Consider the following 17,036-nt stretch of genomic DNA (forward strand, 5'->3'; position numbering starts at 1 on the left):
GATTTATGCATTTTAATAATAAAATAATTTATGTTTTGAAGAAATTTCCACAGACGAAGGATCAAAACTTCCTGCAGGTTTCTAATAAAAAGAATCAAGTCTTGCGTTTATTCGAACAAATATGGTGAGTGAAATTATTTTTTATTGCATTGTGACTGCCAGCATGCAATTAATATTCCATTGATTCATTCAAATCCTTTCTCTGGTTTTACCCCTGGAGGCTAGGTTGTTCTGACGGTTGTCCGTTTCTTTTTTCAGAGCTGTTTTATCATGACAACAAAGAGGGAGGGCAGATCAGCAGCACTGAACTCACCACCACACGACAGTTGAGGGGAGCCTTCTCTGACACCGAGGACTTCCCGGATCACGGCCTGGTGTCAGCCAACCGCTGCTCCAGCAGAACGTCCTCCGTCACTTCATGGACAGAGAACATGAAACCTTCTTTCACCAAGAAGCTCAAGTTCCAGTCAGTCGTGGAGGGGCAACCAGTAGAGTTAAAAAGTAAAGTGGTTGCCTTCCCTCCACCAACTATACTCTGGTTTCATAATAATAGATCTATTCCTAAAGAGCGTCGACGTAAAATCTGTACTGAAAGCAGAATGCACATGCACAACACCAGTCTAGTTATCGATAGTATCAAAGAAAAGGACTCCGGCAGTTATAAAGTAATGGCTTTTAACACAGAGGGTTCTGCTGAATCCACAGCATCACTTTTGGTATCGCTGAAGGAAGAGCAGTCTGCTAACTACCTGGGCTTTGTTAGGCGCTCTGCCAAAGCCCATGAAAGTGTGGACACCATGGCAGAGGAGAGAAAGGAGAGAAAGATCAGGGTTGACCTCAGGTGTGTAGGGTCTCCATTTGACAGAATGTCTAAAGTCCATAAGGGGAGATCCCGTTCTAAGAACGCTCTTCTGCGTACTGTCTACTTCAAGTCCAGCACCAGTTTAAAGGAGATAGAGACAGAAAAGGAGACTCAACGTTTGGAGACCGCCTCTGAGCGTGCCCCATCTCCTCCTCCCATGTTTGACCGGTCTGAGCGCTTTAACGATAGATTCAGCGATATCTACTGTGACCGGCGCACAGGTGCGAGGTTCAGTGACAAGTTTAGTGATAGGTGCAGCGACAGATACAGTGAGAGATTTAGTGACACTGAGAGTCTTCACAATGAGGTAAGAACAAAGCTAACCACCCTCCAAAAAGCTGTCAAACAGAAGAAGAGACTTTCTATTTCTACCATGTCCTCCTCAGAGTTTGACTTAGAATCAGTCTCTAGTGAGCCGACCTATGCAGATTATATGGAGAGGATCAGGGTCAAACCAGCTTCTATGGCTGAAGTCCAGCAATTCAACCGGCACTTTGAGTCAGACGAGAGTCACAGGGAGTCTCAGGGGAAATCCTCAACTAAGGAAACTCCTCAGCCTCGTGTTAGGCATTCATTTGAGCCTCAGTCCAGAACCAGGGCTATCCAGATCATGAGAGGTGAGCTTGTTGAAACACTGGTGCCAGAGACTGAAGGCAAACCAAGTGCAAAATACTCAAAGACACATGAGCACAAAGAGGTTGAGAGTTTTGTTGAATCTCAGGCAGATGTTAGAGTAAAGCAGATGGTAAGTGGTCATCATGGTGCCGTGTCTGAGCAAAATCTGGAGACAACAAGGCTTGAGGTTCAGCTTTCTCATCCCAAAGTTTCATACGCTGAAACATCAGTATACCCAGGTTCTACGACATATGCTGAAACATCAGTATACCCAGGTTCTACGACGTATGCTGAAACATCAGTATACCCAGGTTCTACGATGTATGCTGAAACATCAGTATACCCAGGTTCTACGACATACGCTGAAACATCAGTATACCCAGGTTCTACGACATACGCTGAAACATCAGTATACCCAGGTTCTACGACGTATGCTGAAACATCAGTATACCCAGGTTCTACGACATACGCTGAAACATCAGTATACCCAGGGTCTATGACGTATGCTGAAACATCAGTATACCCAGGTTCTACGATGTATGCTGAAACATCAGTATACCCAGGTTCTACGACATACGCTGAAACATCAGTATACCCAGGTTCTACGACATACGCTGAAACATCAGTATACCCAGGGTCTATGACGTATGCTGAAACATCAGTATACCCAGGTTCTACGACGTATGCTGAAACATCAGTATACCCAGGGTCTATGACATACGCTGAAACATCAGTATACCCAGGGTCTATGACGTATGCTGAAGCATCAGTATACCCAGGTTCTACGACATACGCTGAAACATCAGTATACCCAGGGTCTATGACATATGCTGAAACATCAGTATACCCAGGGTCTATGACGTATGCTGCAAGCAGGGAAGCTGTTAGTGTTGGGGCTGCTAAAGAAACTGTGCCAACCGCGGCGACAGCCAGGCCAGAATCAGCCAAGGAGAAGTTCCTAGGTAAAGTACTGCCACCAGAAAAGGCTGCAACAGCAGATACTGTTGAGCTTTACGAAGAGACACTGAGAGATCAGTATAAACAGAGCCTGGAAGCTGAGCGCTTGGAGTGTGAGGAGAAACTTCTCGCCCTGCGAATCAAGAAATGGCAGCAAGGGAGTATCATGTCTGAAGAGGAGGCATTTCATCCTGAAACTGATCTGCCATTACCAGCAGAGGCTCAGTACATGGAGCCTGCAGGGCAGTTTCAAATCCAGCAGGAGATTGTAGAGAAAAGAGAAACTTTAGAAATGGAGGCTTTGCCTTCCTCTTTCTATGAATCACCTAGAATGAAGGCCAGGTTGGCAGATCCCCAAGCAGCTGTGTTGGCACCCAGATCACCTAAAGTAAAAGCAAAAGGAGATGAAATGAAAATGTCCCCCTCCATGCTTACAATGTCAGCCACATCCGATACCAGAGTAGAGGAAATGGAGGGTAAGACACCGATCATGCTGGTCAGAAAATCTCCCAGAATAACACATAGAGCACTAGAAATGGATGAATTGTCAACAAAAGCAAAAGCCAGGACTGAAGCTAGAGCGGAAGGGTCCCCAAGGCCAAGACAAGTCACATCTGTCAAAGAAAGCTTCCTTAGTGATGCTGCAACACCAGGCTACATAGCAACTAAAACAGCTGACCCATATGAAGAGGAAGGTGAAGGGGAGTCTCTGAGGGCTCAGTATGAGAAAAGCCTCGAAGCTGAACGTATGGAATGTGAGGAAAAGCTCCTGGCCCTTCGGATCAGGAAATGGCAGAAAGGCATGATCATGTCTGAAGAAGAAATGGCCCACCCTGAGATTGATATACCCTATCAGGCAGAGCCTCGGTATATGGAGACTGAGAAGAATATTTACAGCCAGCAGGAGTCAGCAGAACATAGAGCAACTAAAGATAAGGTCACCATGTCCACAACTAAGTCACCTAAAATAAGAGGAAGAGTAGAACATGAGGAAATTCCTCCACCCTTACTCAGAGCTAAAATGAGAGGCAAACAGGAAGAGTTTGAAACTGGGGCACCAGTAACACTCACACAAAAATCCCCCAGACTAAGAGCTAGAGCAGCGGAGGTGAAAGCTGAGTCTGAGCAAAGAACTCATGGCGGAACAGAAAAGATGTTGTTTGAGAAGACAAAAGAAGAGCGTGAGCTTCAGCTGTCTAGAGAGAACATTTCTGAGCTGAAGAATGAGAGTGAAAAGTTTGTCAGTGAAGAAGAGGCTTTGACTCAGAGAATAATGAAATGGCAGCAGGATGTTCTGATGGAACAAGAGCAAGCTGTGGCGCCAGAGTCGGACTGGGTGGAGGGTTATTCAACTGTTGTTAAGTCTTCTGCCTCAGAATCAGTTCAGAAACCTGAAGTAGTCCACAGCAGGAAGACAACCCTGGGAAAAACAGAGGAGGTCCTTTTCAGAGAGTCGGTTCCAGCTAGTTTCCAGGAGCAGCAGGATGATCGCCTGCAGTGGCCACCTAGTGGTGACTTACAGACAGAGGGTAGGGAGACCAGGTTGCAAAGGGACAGTGAGTACTTTGTAAGTGAGGAAGAAGCTCTGGCTCAGCGCATCCTGAAATGGCAACAAGATGCTGTCGAACAAGAGGAGGTAGCTGAGCTGGAGACTGAGTGGACTTTGGACAATCAAACTAAACAATCTGGCTCTGGGCTACCATTTGAATCCAGTATTCCACCAGTTGACAGAGAAACCCAACGTGGTGTTTCTCATGAAACCCCGGCCAGTGAACTCCCAGCTCCACATACTGACAGAGCGTTGCCAACAAGAAGATTTTCACCTCTTAAACAGGACTTGGAGAATAAGTCATCACCTTCTCCTGATTCCTCTTTCCTGGAGAAACGATCCCCTACATATGCTGGATCACAACACCATTTTGAAACTTCCTATGATCTTGGAACAACCATTAAGGAGAAAGCAGGTCGTGAAGCTTCACCAGTTCAGAGGTATTCACCAACCCATCGTACCAGAGTGCCTTTTGAGGGACAAGAACTTGCCTCTCCTCAGGGTGGGAGCCCTCATAGATCCTCAAGAGAACTTTCCCCAGTCAAAAGACATTCCCCATGCCCAATCCCACAGGAAGACCTGGGAAGAGAGGTGGAAAGGAGGCAGAGCAGCAAGAGGGATGAAATGACTGTGGATAAATCTGGCAGCCAGCGCTTCCAATCAGATGTAAGAGAAGAGAGAAGGATGAAAGAGGAGATAGGTACGACAAGAGAGAGCAGTGGATGGAGACAACAGAAGGAGTTTGTAGGTTTGACAGAAGGGAAAAGAACAGGAGATTCAGTGAAATCAAAACATGGCCATGATATAACAGCAGGCCCTGAACTTGGAGCTATAAAGAAGGATGACAGGAAAGTCAAAGAAGAGGCTATTTCCCAAATGCAAGAGCCTAGGAGCATAAAAGATGGCCACACAATTCCTGGAGGCTCCCGTCCAGTGTTTATAAAAGAAATATTATCAATTGAAGTAAAAATTGGTGAGATGTCAGAGTTTACCTGCCACTTCCAAGGGGATCCTCAGCCCACGGTTACCTGGCTCAAGGATGGCCACCCGTTAGACCACAATCCTGACTATGATATCAATAGTAAATCTAACAAATCGCAGCTCACTGTCTTCTATCCAACAACAGATCATGAGGGAACATATGACTGCGTCATAACCAATAAACATGGTAAATCCATCTGCAGTGGTACTCTTGAGATTTCTGACAAGAAAGTGGTGAGAAAGTCAGCGGTCACACAGCAGGTTGTAGTTAGTGAAGAGCAGAGAAAGGCTGTGGAATATCAGGGGACTGAAATGGAAATATCCACCTACATGGATTCAGGAAAGGCAACTCTGCAGGTACCTCAAGCAGTGATTCACAGACGCTCCACAGATGAATCTTTAGGGTCCTCACCTGTTGAAATCAGAGTTACAGCTCCCACACCTGTCCTGGGAATGCTAGAGGAAAGTAGCGGAGAGAAACCCCAGGCTGTTACAGAGAAAACTTCAGAAGTGCCAAGTGACGAGGGTACTTCTCAGACAGTGAAACACAAATTCACTTTCTCCTTTGATGTGGTCAGTGAAGCTCCTCGTGTGATCAGAGAATTGAAGAATATCAGCTGTTCTGAGGGTAAAGCTGCTGTGTTAGAATGTGTTATCACTGGGGAACCTGCCCCAGAGGTGACATGGTATTATGATGATATTTGCCTTGAAATTGCAGCTGGAAAGTACAGGCTTGAGGTAGATGATAAGGTGTATAGGCTGTATATAAGTAGTTTTAATTATTCTGATGCTGGAGTGTACAAATGTGTTGCTAGAAATAAGTTTGGAGAGGTTTCAAGTATCTCCAATGTTTCATTACAAATTGCAGAGCCTGTGCAATTTGCGGAGGGTGGTAGTGCAGCAGAGGAAATGCCAGGTAGGAAGGTAAGTAGGTCTCCTGCTGGGTTAGATGAGAATGTCAAGAAACCTGTTGAATCCTACAAAGCTGGCATTACTTACACTGAGGATATCATTCAGACCAAAGATAAACCAGAAGCTCCATTTGAGGTGCCTGTGAAAGCCCCAAGATCCAGGCCTAATGTGTCCAGAGAGCCTCCAACCCTATCCGGCTGTGGTCTATCGTCATCTGCAGCTGTGATCAAGGTTTCTCAAATCAAACAAGCTTTTGAGTCCGACTCACCAGTTGCCTTGATGGCATCCTCCTCTCCAGAGGATCAGAGACAGGAAGCTCCTTTCCCTGAAGAGTTTATACCTCCTGTGGACATTTCCCAAGAGCAAGTAGTTGCACCTGAAACCATGCCTGCAGAAGTTCCCTTACAGCTTCTGGATGAAGCTGGTAGTATCTCTGTGATTCCTGGTGATGCTGAAGAGGGAGCAGTTTTAACAGAAAGCTACGGTGCACCAAAACAGTTTGTAGAGGAAGTGCAGGATTCTCCAGAGTTGGTGAGGCCTAAGCCACAGAGACCTAGTCAGATTCCTGAGCAAACGGCTGGTGAAGTTGAAATGATGAGGGAGGGAACAGTGCGGACATTTGATAGAACTAGTAGTTTCATTCCTTTTCAGACTGAAAAAGTTCCCACAGCTAAACACTCTGTTCGAACTTCTGCCCCAGCTCAAGAAGTAGTTAAGCATAAAATAACCTCTGAAACCACCGAACCTGAGAGACAAAGTGTGGCTGAAAGGGTTTCCTCTACTCACACTGAGGCTGAAGATGTCACTATAGAGGCTTTAAGTTATGCTCAGGAGGCTTTTGTTGTTGAGGATTTGACAGATGTGACAAAACACATTAAACAAGAGGATGACGGCATAAGTGAGGGCTATGGTCTTGTGCCTGGAGTGCAGCAGGCCAAACTAACCAGTGAAAACCTGGTATCCATCCCAGAGCCTTCAATGGATAGTGGTGTCTTTCTTAGTCTTCCCGACTCTCAGGCTGATGTAGCAGAAGTAGCAGAAGAAGTAGATGAAATTGGACCTCGTACACGAAACAAAGAAAAAATTGAGAGGACCAGAATCCTTGCAGAGACAGAACTTGAACCTCCTGTTGTTAAGCCAAAATTAGTCAGCGAAGTTAAACCTCTTGGTCTGTCTGAGGATTCTGCTCAAGAAGGCCAGATATCTCATGCACAAGATAGAGTTAGTGCAGGCAAGGTCTCTGCAGGGGAAGCCCAAGCTGCTGTAGCAAGGGTTGGCTCCATGGAGGAAGAGGAGGTCACTTTTGGTGCTGTGTATGACTACTACAACCCTCCCACTGACTGGGGAAGGCCCCTGTCCCCCGAGTCTGAAATGTCCATCGAGATCGGCAGCACCGTGAGTGAAGAGATAGCAGAAGTAGCAGAGAGGTTCTACACCCCAGGCTCTTCCACTGAGGTTTCACAGCCAACTGTAGAGTCCTTTCACACTCCCAAGTCTCCTTTGTCTGCTCAAACCCCCAGTTCTGATTCACCTGGTGGGTTTATGACCCCTCAAGAGTATCCCTTCTCCCCTGTGGAACATAAGAGACCCTCAACGGGAGACTCTGGTGGGAAATTCTTCTCTCCTGTCCAGTTCCTGGAATCTCCTGCCGATGAAGGCATTGAAACAACTCCAGCTGAGATAACCTTGGATGAAAATAGATTCCTGACCAAGGGAAGAGGTTCTTTAGGGCTGGCAACCCTCCAGGAGAAAGTGCAGGGAATCCCTCCTGCCTTCCTCAAACCTCTCATTAAGAAAAGAGTGTTTGAAAACGAATCACTGACATTTTATGCTGAAGTGTTCGGCCTACCTTCTCCAGAGGTAAAGTGGTTCTGCAACAAAACTCAACTGGTAGAAGACGACCGGATTAAAATGGCTAGAGATGGGGATAGCATCTCACTAACAGTTCATAGTGTCACTAAAGCTGACCAAGGAGAGTACATCTGCGAGGCTGTGAACTATGTTGGAGAAGCCAGAAGTGTGGCTTTAGTGGTGGTTGTATCACAGGAAGTCCGATTCATGCCGGCACCACCTGCTGTCACCCATCAGCATGTGATGGAGTTTGATGTGGAGGAAGACGACTCCTCTCGTTCTCCTTCACCCCAGGAGATTTTGCTGGAAGTAGAATTAGATGAAAATGAGGTGAAAGAGTTTGAGAAACAGGTAAAGATCATCACCATTCCTGAGTATACAGCTGACAATAAGAGCATGATCATATCTTTGGATGTATTACCAAGTATTTATGAGGAGGGGGCAGTGGACTTTGTCACCCAGGAGCACGATGATTTGAAAATAGCTTTTGAGGTCACAGAGATGCCTCCAAGGTTCATCAATCCCATCTGTGACATGGAGACCCCAGAGGGTACCACAGTGATGTTTGAATGTTCTCTGATGGGAATCCCATCTCCCATCGTGTCCTGGTTTAAAGGCGACAAAAAAATTCCTCACAATAACAAAAAATTCTTGCACTCCTTTGACGGGGACAACCACTTCCTGAAAATCAGTAGAGTTACACCTCAGGATAGTGGAGTGTATACCTGCAGAGCTATTAACGTTGTTGGAGAGACCTTGTGTAGAGCTTCACTGGTGGTGCTGAGTGCCAAAAACTTCCAAGGGAAAACCAGAGGAAGAGAATTAACAGCAGTTTCTCTTGGAAGTGCCAAAGTCCAGCCACAGAAGTTTGACATGATGGTCGATAACGCATCATTTGATGGCGATCAGGTGTCTGAAATTGAGCTTGAGTTTGAATTTGAGCAGGAGGCAGATGAGTCTCAGCGGGCAGTCAGGCTGGTGGCCAACACTGACAACAAAATGAGTGAACAAGGAGAGAACTACGTGAGCATTAACTTTGATGTATTTGCTGAACCTGCTAAAGACGATAAAATAGAGTTCAAAGGGAAGTCATCTGATGCATGTAGCTTCCAATTCCAAGTAACCGAAACACCCCCAAGATTTGTCATCCCATTGACTAATGTTACTGCAGCAGCAGGGACTCCAGTTATCCTTCAGTGTCTAGTAAGTGGTAAGCCAAGTCCAACAGCTGAGTGGTACAAAGATGGAGAACATGTCACAGACAGCAGGTGTATTATTCAGGAGAAAACTGCAGGTCATTTTAATCTGCTTATTACTAACGCGATCCAAAGTGATGCTGGAGAGTACAAATGCATAATCCAAAACACAGCTGGCTGCATTGAAACTACCGCACTGCTAAAGGTGTTCTAGAAACCAAAGGGTCTGAGGCTGGTTGCACAAATAAAAACCTTTTTTTAAGTCCTTTCGTTAGATTTGATTATTCTGTTTACAGCGTAAAGCATGTGTGCTCTAAAGTTGCTAGTAAAACTCAACTGTTATTGGGGTTAACCCACATGTCCATATAGTCTTTGGCCATAGCGTTCCATCTTCACCACAATTTTGCTCATGCCTTTGTCTGCTGGTTCAGTTTCTGAAGTGGAGTACAGCACATCCCAGGAAAAACCCAAAGATGGAGAGGATTGGGCTGATTTGCTTCAGGTTGTGCAGATGGAATGCTAAGCAGGTGGAAATTTTGGTTCATGCTTTTTGATATTAGAGTTTTTTTCTATTAAATTAGATTTTAATGTTGTGTGACTGTTGTAACAATTTGTTCTAGATACTGGCATACAGTCATGTGCATAAGTTTTAAGCATGTAGGGCGCTAACTAGGCATCACAGGGCCCACTGTGCCACAGCCCCGGTCTGGAGAGATGGTGGAGGGCAGACAAGATCAAGCTCAACTGCATTTCTTTTGTCTGGGACATTTCCCCCCCGGGTGATAGCCTGGAGACTGACTGTGGTTTACAGGTCCTTTGGGCATCCACAGCATGACCAGGGGCTTGTGGCCAGGGTAAAATATACTATTTATCAAACAATTAGAAATTTTCTGTTTTTTTGAAAGGCATCTTGATGCCCCCCCCTCAGTGTTTCGTGACCCCCACTTTGAGAACCACGGCTCCAGGTTGTGCTTACTCACCATATCCATGCCTTACTCCCCCCTTAAGATGTGGTCTTGTTAATTTTTTCGACGTTTTTTCCCCACGGTTTTTTTTTTGTACATGGTCCCTGACAAATAAAAGTAATAATAATAATAATAATAACATCCCTGGTTACAGGAAAGGACGTCCAGAGCACAGCCTGGGTTTTGTCAATTCTCTTTTGTGCCCAATGGTGCCCTTAGGTAGGCTGACTTGCCATTACAGGCCTTAAATCAGCCTCAGGTTTCAGCCCACACATGCCTAGAACTTACGCACAGTACTGTAGATTGACCAGTTACAGAAAACTTAAGTATTTGTGCAACTTTAAGTTACCTAAAATAAGTCAAAGTTTTCTTTTGGCAACCAGCTCTTCATTTGCACAACAAAAGCTCAAATCAAAGCAAGTTTCCTTGTCTAATTTCTGGTCAAAATATCTCATTCCATTTAATGTATTTTTTTCCAAAGATTATTTTCAGCTTTGCATTTATTAGGATAGGACAGCTGAATACAGACAGGAAATATAAGACTGGATATCCATTTACAACTAGTGCATTAAGGACTTTTGCCTCTATACATGAGCACCTTGCTCTACCAACTAAGTTAAACCTAAACCCAGCTTTATTTTGATTACGCTGAAGATTTAAAAGCAAAATTAGAACTGAATTGTTTGCAGTAAGTTAAAATTCTAATAAGGCAAAAGAAAAGAAGAGAAAGTATTTTTTCAAACATGAAATAATTTTTTGTTACTTGACGGATAATTATCGCTTTGATAAGTTAAATGAGAAATTTTAACAGGAAATTAGACAAATGCACTAGCTTAGTTTTTGCAGTGTGGAAATGATAGTGAGTAAATGATGTGTGTCTTTAGTGCAAATGTTAAGTTAAAAAACGAACAGTAGAACACATCAGCGGGTCAGTTTGCTGCCTTTTCTTTATTTGAGTTGTGTAAAACTTAAGTTGTCATTGGTTTTATTTAAACTTCTGATAGAAATGAGTGGTTTTATGTTTGTTTATGTTTGTTCAAAAGTGAGCTGAAGTTCCTTTAAAGGGGACATATCAAAAACCTGATTTTTATTTTTTTGCACATTTACATGCCAACCCAGTCCTTTGTTTGTGGTCCGCCTACGTCTGAAATCACTAAATCTGATGGTCACAGAAGCACACCAGATATTTGTGCTATCATTTCATAGGGTGATAGGGAGCTCATTTGCATTTAAAGATTAAAAACAGAGCTGGTTTTTACAGGGTCAAAGACCTCCTCTGGAGCCATCTTTGATTTGACCAAAGCACAGCACAGATGCTTCATGTAGACCACAGAGGACTGCGCTCAAAGCTAGAAACAGGTTTGATATGTCACCTTTAAAGTTATAGTCTTTCCATCTCCTCTACCACCATCTACATTCATAGTTTTATGTCTGGGCTCAAACATCCTAAAATGTAAAATGTAAAATGTGTTGTTCACAAGAGTTTGCACTGCAGATGAAAACAATTATGACCTAGAATTTTCAGTATTTAATGTTGTTGAGCATATCATTTACACACATTAATAGTATTTATTTACAAAAAAACATTAAAACTGTTTAAATAATTTGGGTTTTGAATGAGAAAGCCAAATTTGAAGTCTTTAATAGATTGCTGGAGAAAATTTTTCCCCAACTCAGACATGCAAAGATGTATTTTGATTTGTCTAAATTTGACAATCTTCTCCTTACACTGAAGTGAAGTTGAAAGCAATCATCACACCAGAAGTCAGTTTAGCTACTCGTAATGAAGCTTACTTGAAAGTTTTTCTTTCAATGTGCGTGGGATTTTTTTTTTTTTTTTTTTTTTTTTTTTTTAGTTATTGTGTGTTTTTGCAGCATGTGGATGATAATTTTAGAATTTTCAATCACCTTTTTATTTCCTAAAGAGGGAAATTAGTCAGAGATGGTTAATGGTAAACTACAGATGAAGCTGTGAAGATTTTCTAAACTTTGCCATTTTTTTGTTTTGTAAATATGTGTAATTTTAGGAGTGTAAGGAACTTATTTAACAGGAAAGTAAAAAGTGTAATTGAAATGTAGGAGTTCAAGGTTTATTTGTACAGACGTCATGTTGGTTTGTCTCAGAGTTTATACAATAAAATATTTAAAATGTAATGTCGTTGGTGTTATATTTAATTAGCCGACAAGGGTGCTCATCATAGGAACATTTGCTATGTTTACATGGATAAGATAATACAAAATAAAAACCTGATCAAAATAAGAAATGCTTCATGTCAAAAGGAAGATTCTGGAATCCCCAGTCAGAATGGTTTTAGGGCATTGGCCCCAGCCAGTGGCATTGGTGAAAACCTCCTATCTAACCTCTTCCACCTTTTGGAGCTAAAAAGTTTGTTAAGAAGTTGTTGGGTTTCATTGTTGCTTAGGAAGTAGCCTCAGACCAAAAGAAACAGCAGATCTTAAGCTGCAGGACCATCAGGTGGTCCTGTTTGATTGAATATGGTTTGGTATGGTTCGATATGCTAAACCCCAAAATAGTTCACAGTCAGTGCCCAGCTGTTCCAGCTGCTGAGTTGTCGAAAAAAAATAGTGACAGAAATCACCAGTAAACAGCTTTATTTCAGCTGAGAAGTGCTGTATTTGGTAACTACATCTTAATCATGTTAACTGCGGTCAGTACAGATCCTCAACCGATGGAATCATGTACAGAAACATTTTGAGTCGCAGCGGTACGTTAATATGTGAATTCGTCTAGTCTATAACAGTTTATACGGCATAAAAGTTGCAAGCTGTACCATGAGAATTTATCACAATAAACTAAAGGTTTAACGGGTGTTAAAATCAAACTAGATTAAGTGAATATCCTGGGTAATCCTGGTTTTCATCTAAAGCTTTGTATATACAAAACTTCAGCATTAATATCCACGGTCCCGGACTCTGTGGATCTCTGTTGAGTCAGATATTAGTCTGTTTTTCTCGCTCCTCACAGAGCAGACTTCTGTGTTTTGCTCCCCGACTGAGCAGTCGTGTCATGCTGAAAGCGACGTCAGTGCAAACCCCTATCGTGTGTAGCTCCACCTTTTTGCGACGGATAGGTGAGATTGGCACCCCTAGGGAAGGGTGCCAATGAAGTGGGATGGAATGGTTCATTTTTTTGGTAACCTATCCAACTTTTGATATAGGGAAACACAAAAACATACATGCCATACTGAACTGAGCCAGACCGTTCAGTGGGAACCCCACTGTCTTTATGACTTAAAGGAGAAAAATTACAGTTCTGAAGTATACAAGATATTGATTCAAGGCTTTTTAGACAGGCAGAATCTGCTGTTTGTTATAGTATACTAAACTTTGACTTAACTCTGGACATTATGACCGAAATATTGAAACTGTAGGTCAAGTTTATTCTCAACATTTTGATTTTTTTCAGCATTTTGATTTTATTCTTCAAGTGCACAGCACTATTTTTTCCTTCGCCCCTGTCCGTAATTCTCTTCTTTACCCTTATGTTCAAAGAAAAGGGATTTATGTGTTGAAACAGGTTTCATATTTATTCCATGTCTTTTAAAAATTTAAATTATCTGAGATGTACTAGTGCTGAAACTGCCATTCAAGAACCAAATTGATATTTGTTTACAAATTAATTACAAATAACCCTCTGATTTCAGTGTTGAACTTTTGTTAAAATATCTGACAATCAAAAAAGTTATTCTGCATGATGTTCTAAAGACATTTCTTTTAAAAATACAGCTTAAATTGACCTCAGCTGTAACCCTGGGTTTAGTTACTCTTTGATAACTTCTTAAAACAGCTGAATAATAGTCCAGAAATATACTTTTGTATTAGTGAATACCATTTTTCAAAGTTGATGCAGGGGTTGTTTCTTATGCCTTATGAAAATATCTTAAAATTCATGTTTTTTAGTCAAGGACAGCCTTGATATTTGCTTTATTTAACTCATTATTGTTTGTTTTTGTGATGTGGACATTGTTATCAGTTTTGCTCATTATTTCCTGACAGAACGTTCTAGCACCACCATCACCACTGTGGAAGAACAAGAGGAAACCTACTACACTGGTGTCCAGTTACCACAGAAAACAAAAACACTTGAAGTCAAGCCAGAAACTAAACGTTACACCTCTGCTTTAGAGAAGAAAAAAGAAAAGCCAGTTTTCCTCAGCCAGCTCTCTCCAGCAGCCGTAACCATTGGTGAAACAGCCAGGTTTACGGTCAAAGTGTCCGGCTTTCCAAAGCCGACCGTTCAGTGGTCTCACAATGGAAAAGTGATTAAGAGCTCCTCTGTGTACAAACTGATAGAGGAGAGGGAAGAGTACACATTAGTTATCACTAGAGTCACATCTGAGTATGAAGGTGAATATTCTTGCACCGCTACCAACAGATTTGGCCAGACAACATGCACCACTTACCTGGAAGTTAAAAAGACAGATGTTAGTCAGGCAGAAAAATGGGTAGAGAAGATGTTTAAGGTCACAGGCCAACCTCCAACATTCACAGTTCAGATCCAACCGGTGAGGTGCTCAGAGGGAGGCGAGGTTTCTTTTAATTATAAGGCAAGTGGTGATCCAGCTCCTGATTTAAAGTGGTTTAAAGGGGCGTTTCAGATCCAGCCAGGTAGAAACTGTATTATCGTAGCCAGCCCAGATGGGTCTGGCTTCATCAATATTAAGAACGTCAAACAGGAAGACAGTGGCCTGTATACGTGCAAGGCCTCAAACCAGTTTGGAGAGGCATCCTGTAGCGCTGAGCTTGTTGTGTTCAAAGAGTCCATCTCTGTTTCCCGTAAACAGGAACAGATGACAGTGATTCAGAAGAAAGGATATAAGGTCTCAATGACAGAGCAGGCAACAGAGTCTCGCTTATACCAGGTCAGCCTTCCAGGTCAGGACCGAGCCGATCAGATGGTCTACACCATCGGCACTGAGGACCGGCAGATAATTCCCAGTGAGCAGGTTGGCTCTCTTAGAGAGCTAGATATCTCTGCTGCTACAATTCATCGTGAGCGGGTGACCCACCAGGCTGCAGTGCTTCAGTCTCATGAGATAGAGGAACGGGTGTCTATGGTTCCTACACACCCACCTAAGGCTTCAGCTGTTCCTGCTAAACAGCTTCACATGGCCACATTTACGTCATCTGTTGAAGAGAGTCAAGACCTGACAGAGCAGCACTGTGATCGCATCCAAAGCCCTGAGATCATTGAGCTGCAGTCAGCGAGAGAAAAGAAGTCAAAGCTGATGTCAGCTGTTGCTGAGGAGCTCACCCCTCTTTCTACTGTTAGCACAGAGCCTCTGGCTGACAGGAAGCCTGCTACTGTAAGGCCTACATCAGAACCTAAACAACTTGTCAGTGGGCATCAGGTAGAGTCCCAACTGTCCATCTTTAAAGAGTATTCTCAGGATATGCCCAAACCACAGGATGAGAAAGGCTACAAAGTCAAGGAAGGGGTTAAGATTTTATACTCAGCCCAGTCATCAGAGAACCGTGTCCTTGCAGAAGGCCACACCTCTGAGCTACCATCAGCAGATTCTGCTCTTCAATCCTCCATGGGGAAAGAAAAGCACCAGCCTGTACTAGCTTCAGTTAGTGAGTCAAAACAAACTCTTTCTAAGGAGACTTTATTCTCCATGCACAGGCCTGCTGAGGAAATAGCCCAACTTAGCAAAGATAAAATCATGAAGGCATATTTAACTGCTGAAGAGAAGCGAATACTGCAGGCTGAGCCCAGTCAGCAGCTTCAGAGTCTGGACAATGCTATGTCCATTCAGCCACAGGTAGAGGGAGAGCAGTTGTTGCACTTACAGGTTATCACAGAGCAGGATCTCCTTCCATCAGAGAAAAGCTTCATGTGTGAAAAACCCACACCAGAGCAGGCAGGAACCAGAAAGAGTCCCACTCTGCTGCACACCGTAACCCAGGACGAGCAGAGAACAGTAGTCTATGAGGACACATCAGAATTTGAATCCAAGGCCAGCTCCATGACCGTCCAACCTCAGAAAGAGTCTCCTACCCTGCTGCACCTGCAGTCCACCCATCCTGTGGAGGCACTATCCAAAGAGGATATTCTCATTATTGAAAAGCCTGACCAGCAGGTGGCAGCACAGAAGAAAGAAAAGACAAGAAGTCATGCAGCGACATCGGAGGAGAGAAGAGAGCTCACAGCGGATTATCACACTGAGCTGGATCTGTCTGTGACCGGCATTCAGCCTCAGCTTCGAACAGAGCCTCGGCCTCAAAACATCCTCCAGCTCTCCTTCCAGCCACTACAGCTGCCAAAAGAGACACCAGTTACCACTGATGTCAAACAGCAGCGGGCTCTGGTGCAGAAGGAGGATCAGTTAAACGTGTTGCAGGTCACCACAGTAACAGACAGTCCGGCTTTAGATGCAGGACACACTGACAGTCTTACAGATGTCGAGCAGTTCACCTGCCAGACTGTCATGGAGCCAAAAGTTCCCACCAAGCCCATCCAGGTTGAGGAGAAGGAGATCTCTACTGAGAGTAGCGTCCTCCTGGAGGCAGCGCAGCAGGACTTTGCTGTTCAGATTCAGGAAGGTCAGTCAGTCAGACAGTCCATCGTGATGGACGAGAGGCGTGTTTTGATGGGCGAGCTCTCTCAGGAGATGGGCAAATCGGAGTCTACCAAAGTCGCTGTCACCACACAGCCTAAACTCTCATTTAAGGCACCTGAATCCAAAGACAGCACAGCTCTTCCCAAAGAGATGACATTTGTTATTCAGGTCCCAAAGCCTTCCACTTTGAATATACGGCGTCAGCTCAGAGACGCTCTTCAATCTGCTGTGGCCAGTGACCAGCCAGTCTTACTGGCTGATGTCTTGGGTAAGTTACAGGCGGTAGAAGTACAGGAAGTCAAAGTTCAAAGAGAACCCAAACGGGCCCTGTTTACATACCTGATCACAACAACAGGTGCTCCCATGGAGATCACTTTGGCTTTTGAGGGTAGCTATCCTCAGACAGCAGATCTCAGGACTGAACTCCAGGCAGCTTTCCACTCCATAGTGTACCAGGAAGCCCATGTTCTGACATCTGAGCAGCCAGGAACTATGCAGCTGGACAAACCTCAAAGGGCGCAGGTCACCTCAGACCGTTCTAAGCAAATGCTGTCAACAATGGTA

At 43.8% G+C, this 17,036-nt stretch overlaps 1 protein-coding gene across 6 annotated transcripts in view; it reads left to right on the top strand.

Moving 5' to 3' along the window:
- ttn.2 (titin, tandem duplicate 2) overlaps positions 1–17,036 on the top strand; it is a 268,791-nt gene that overhangs the window by 62,116 nt on the left and 189,639 nt on the right. The window lies entirely within an intron of this gene.

This window comes from Cheilinus undulatus, linkage group 15 (genome assembly GCF_018320785.1).
Source record: "Cheilinus undulatus linkage group 15, ASM1832078v1, whole genome shotgun sequence".
Lineage (NCBI taxonomy): Eukaryota > Metazoa > Chordata > Actinopteri > Labriformes > Labridae > Cheilinus > Cheilinus undulatus.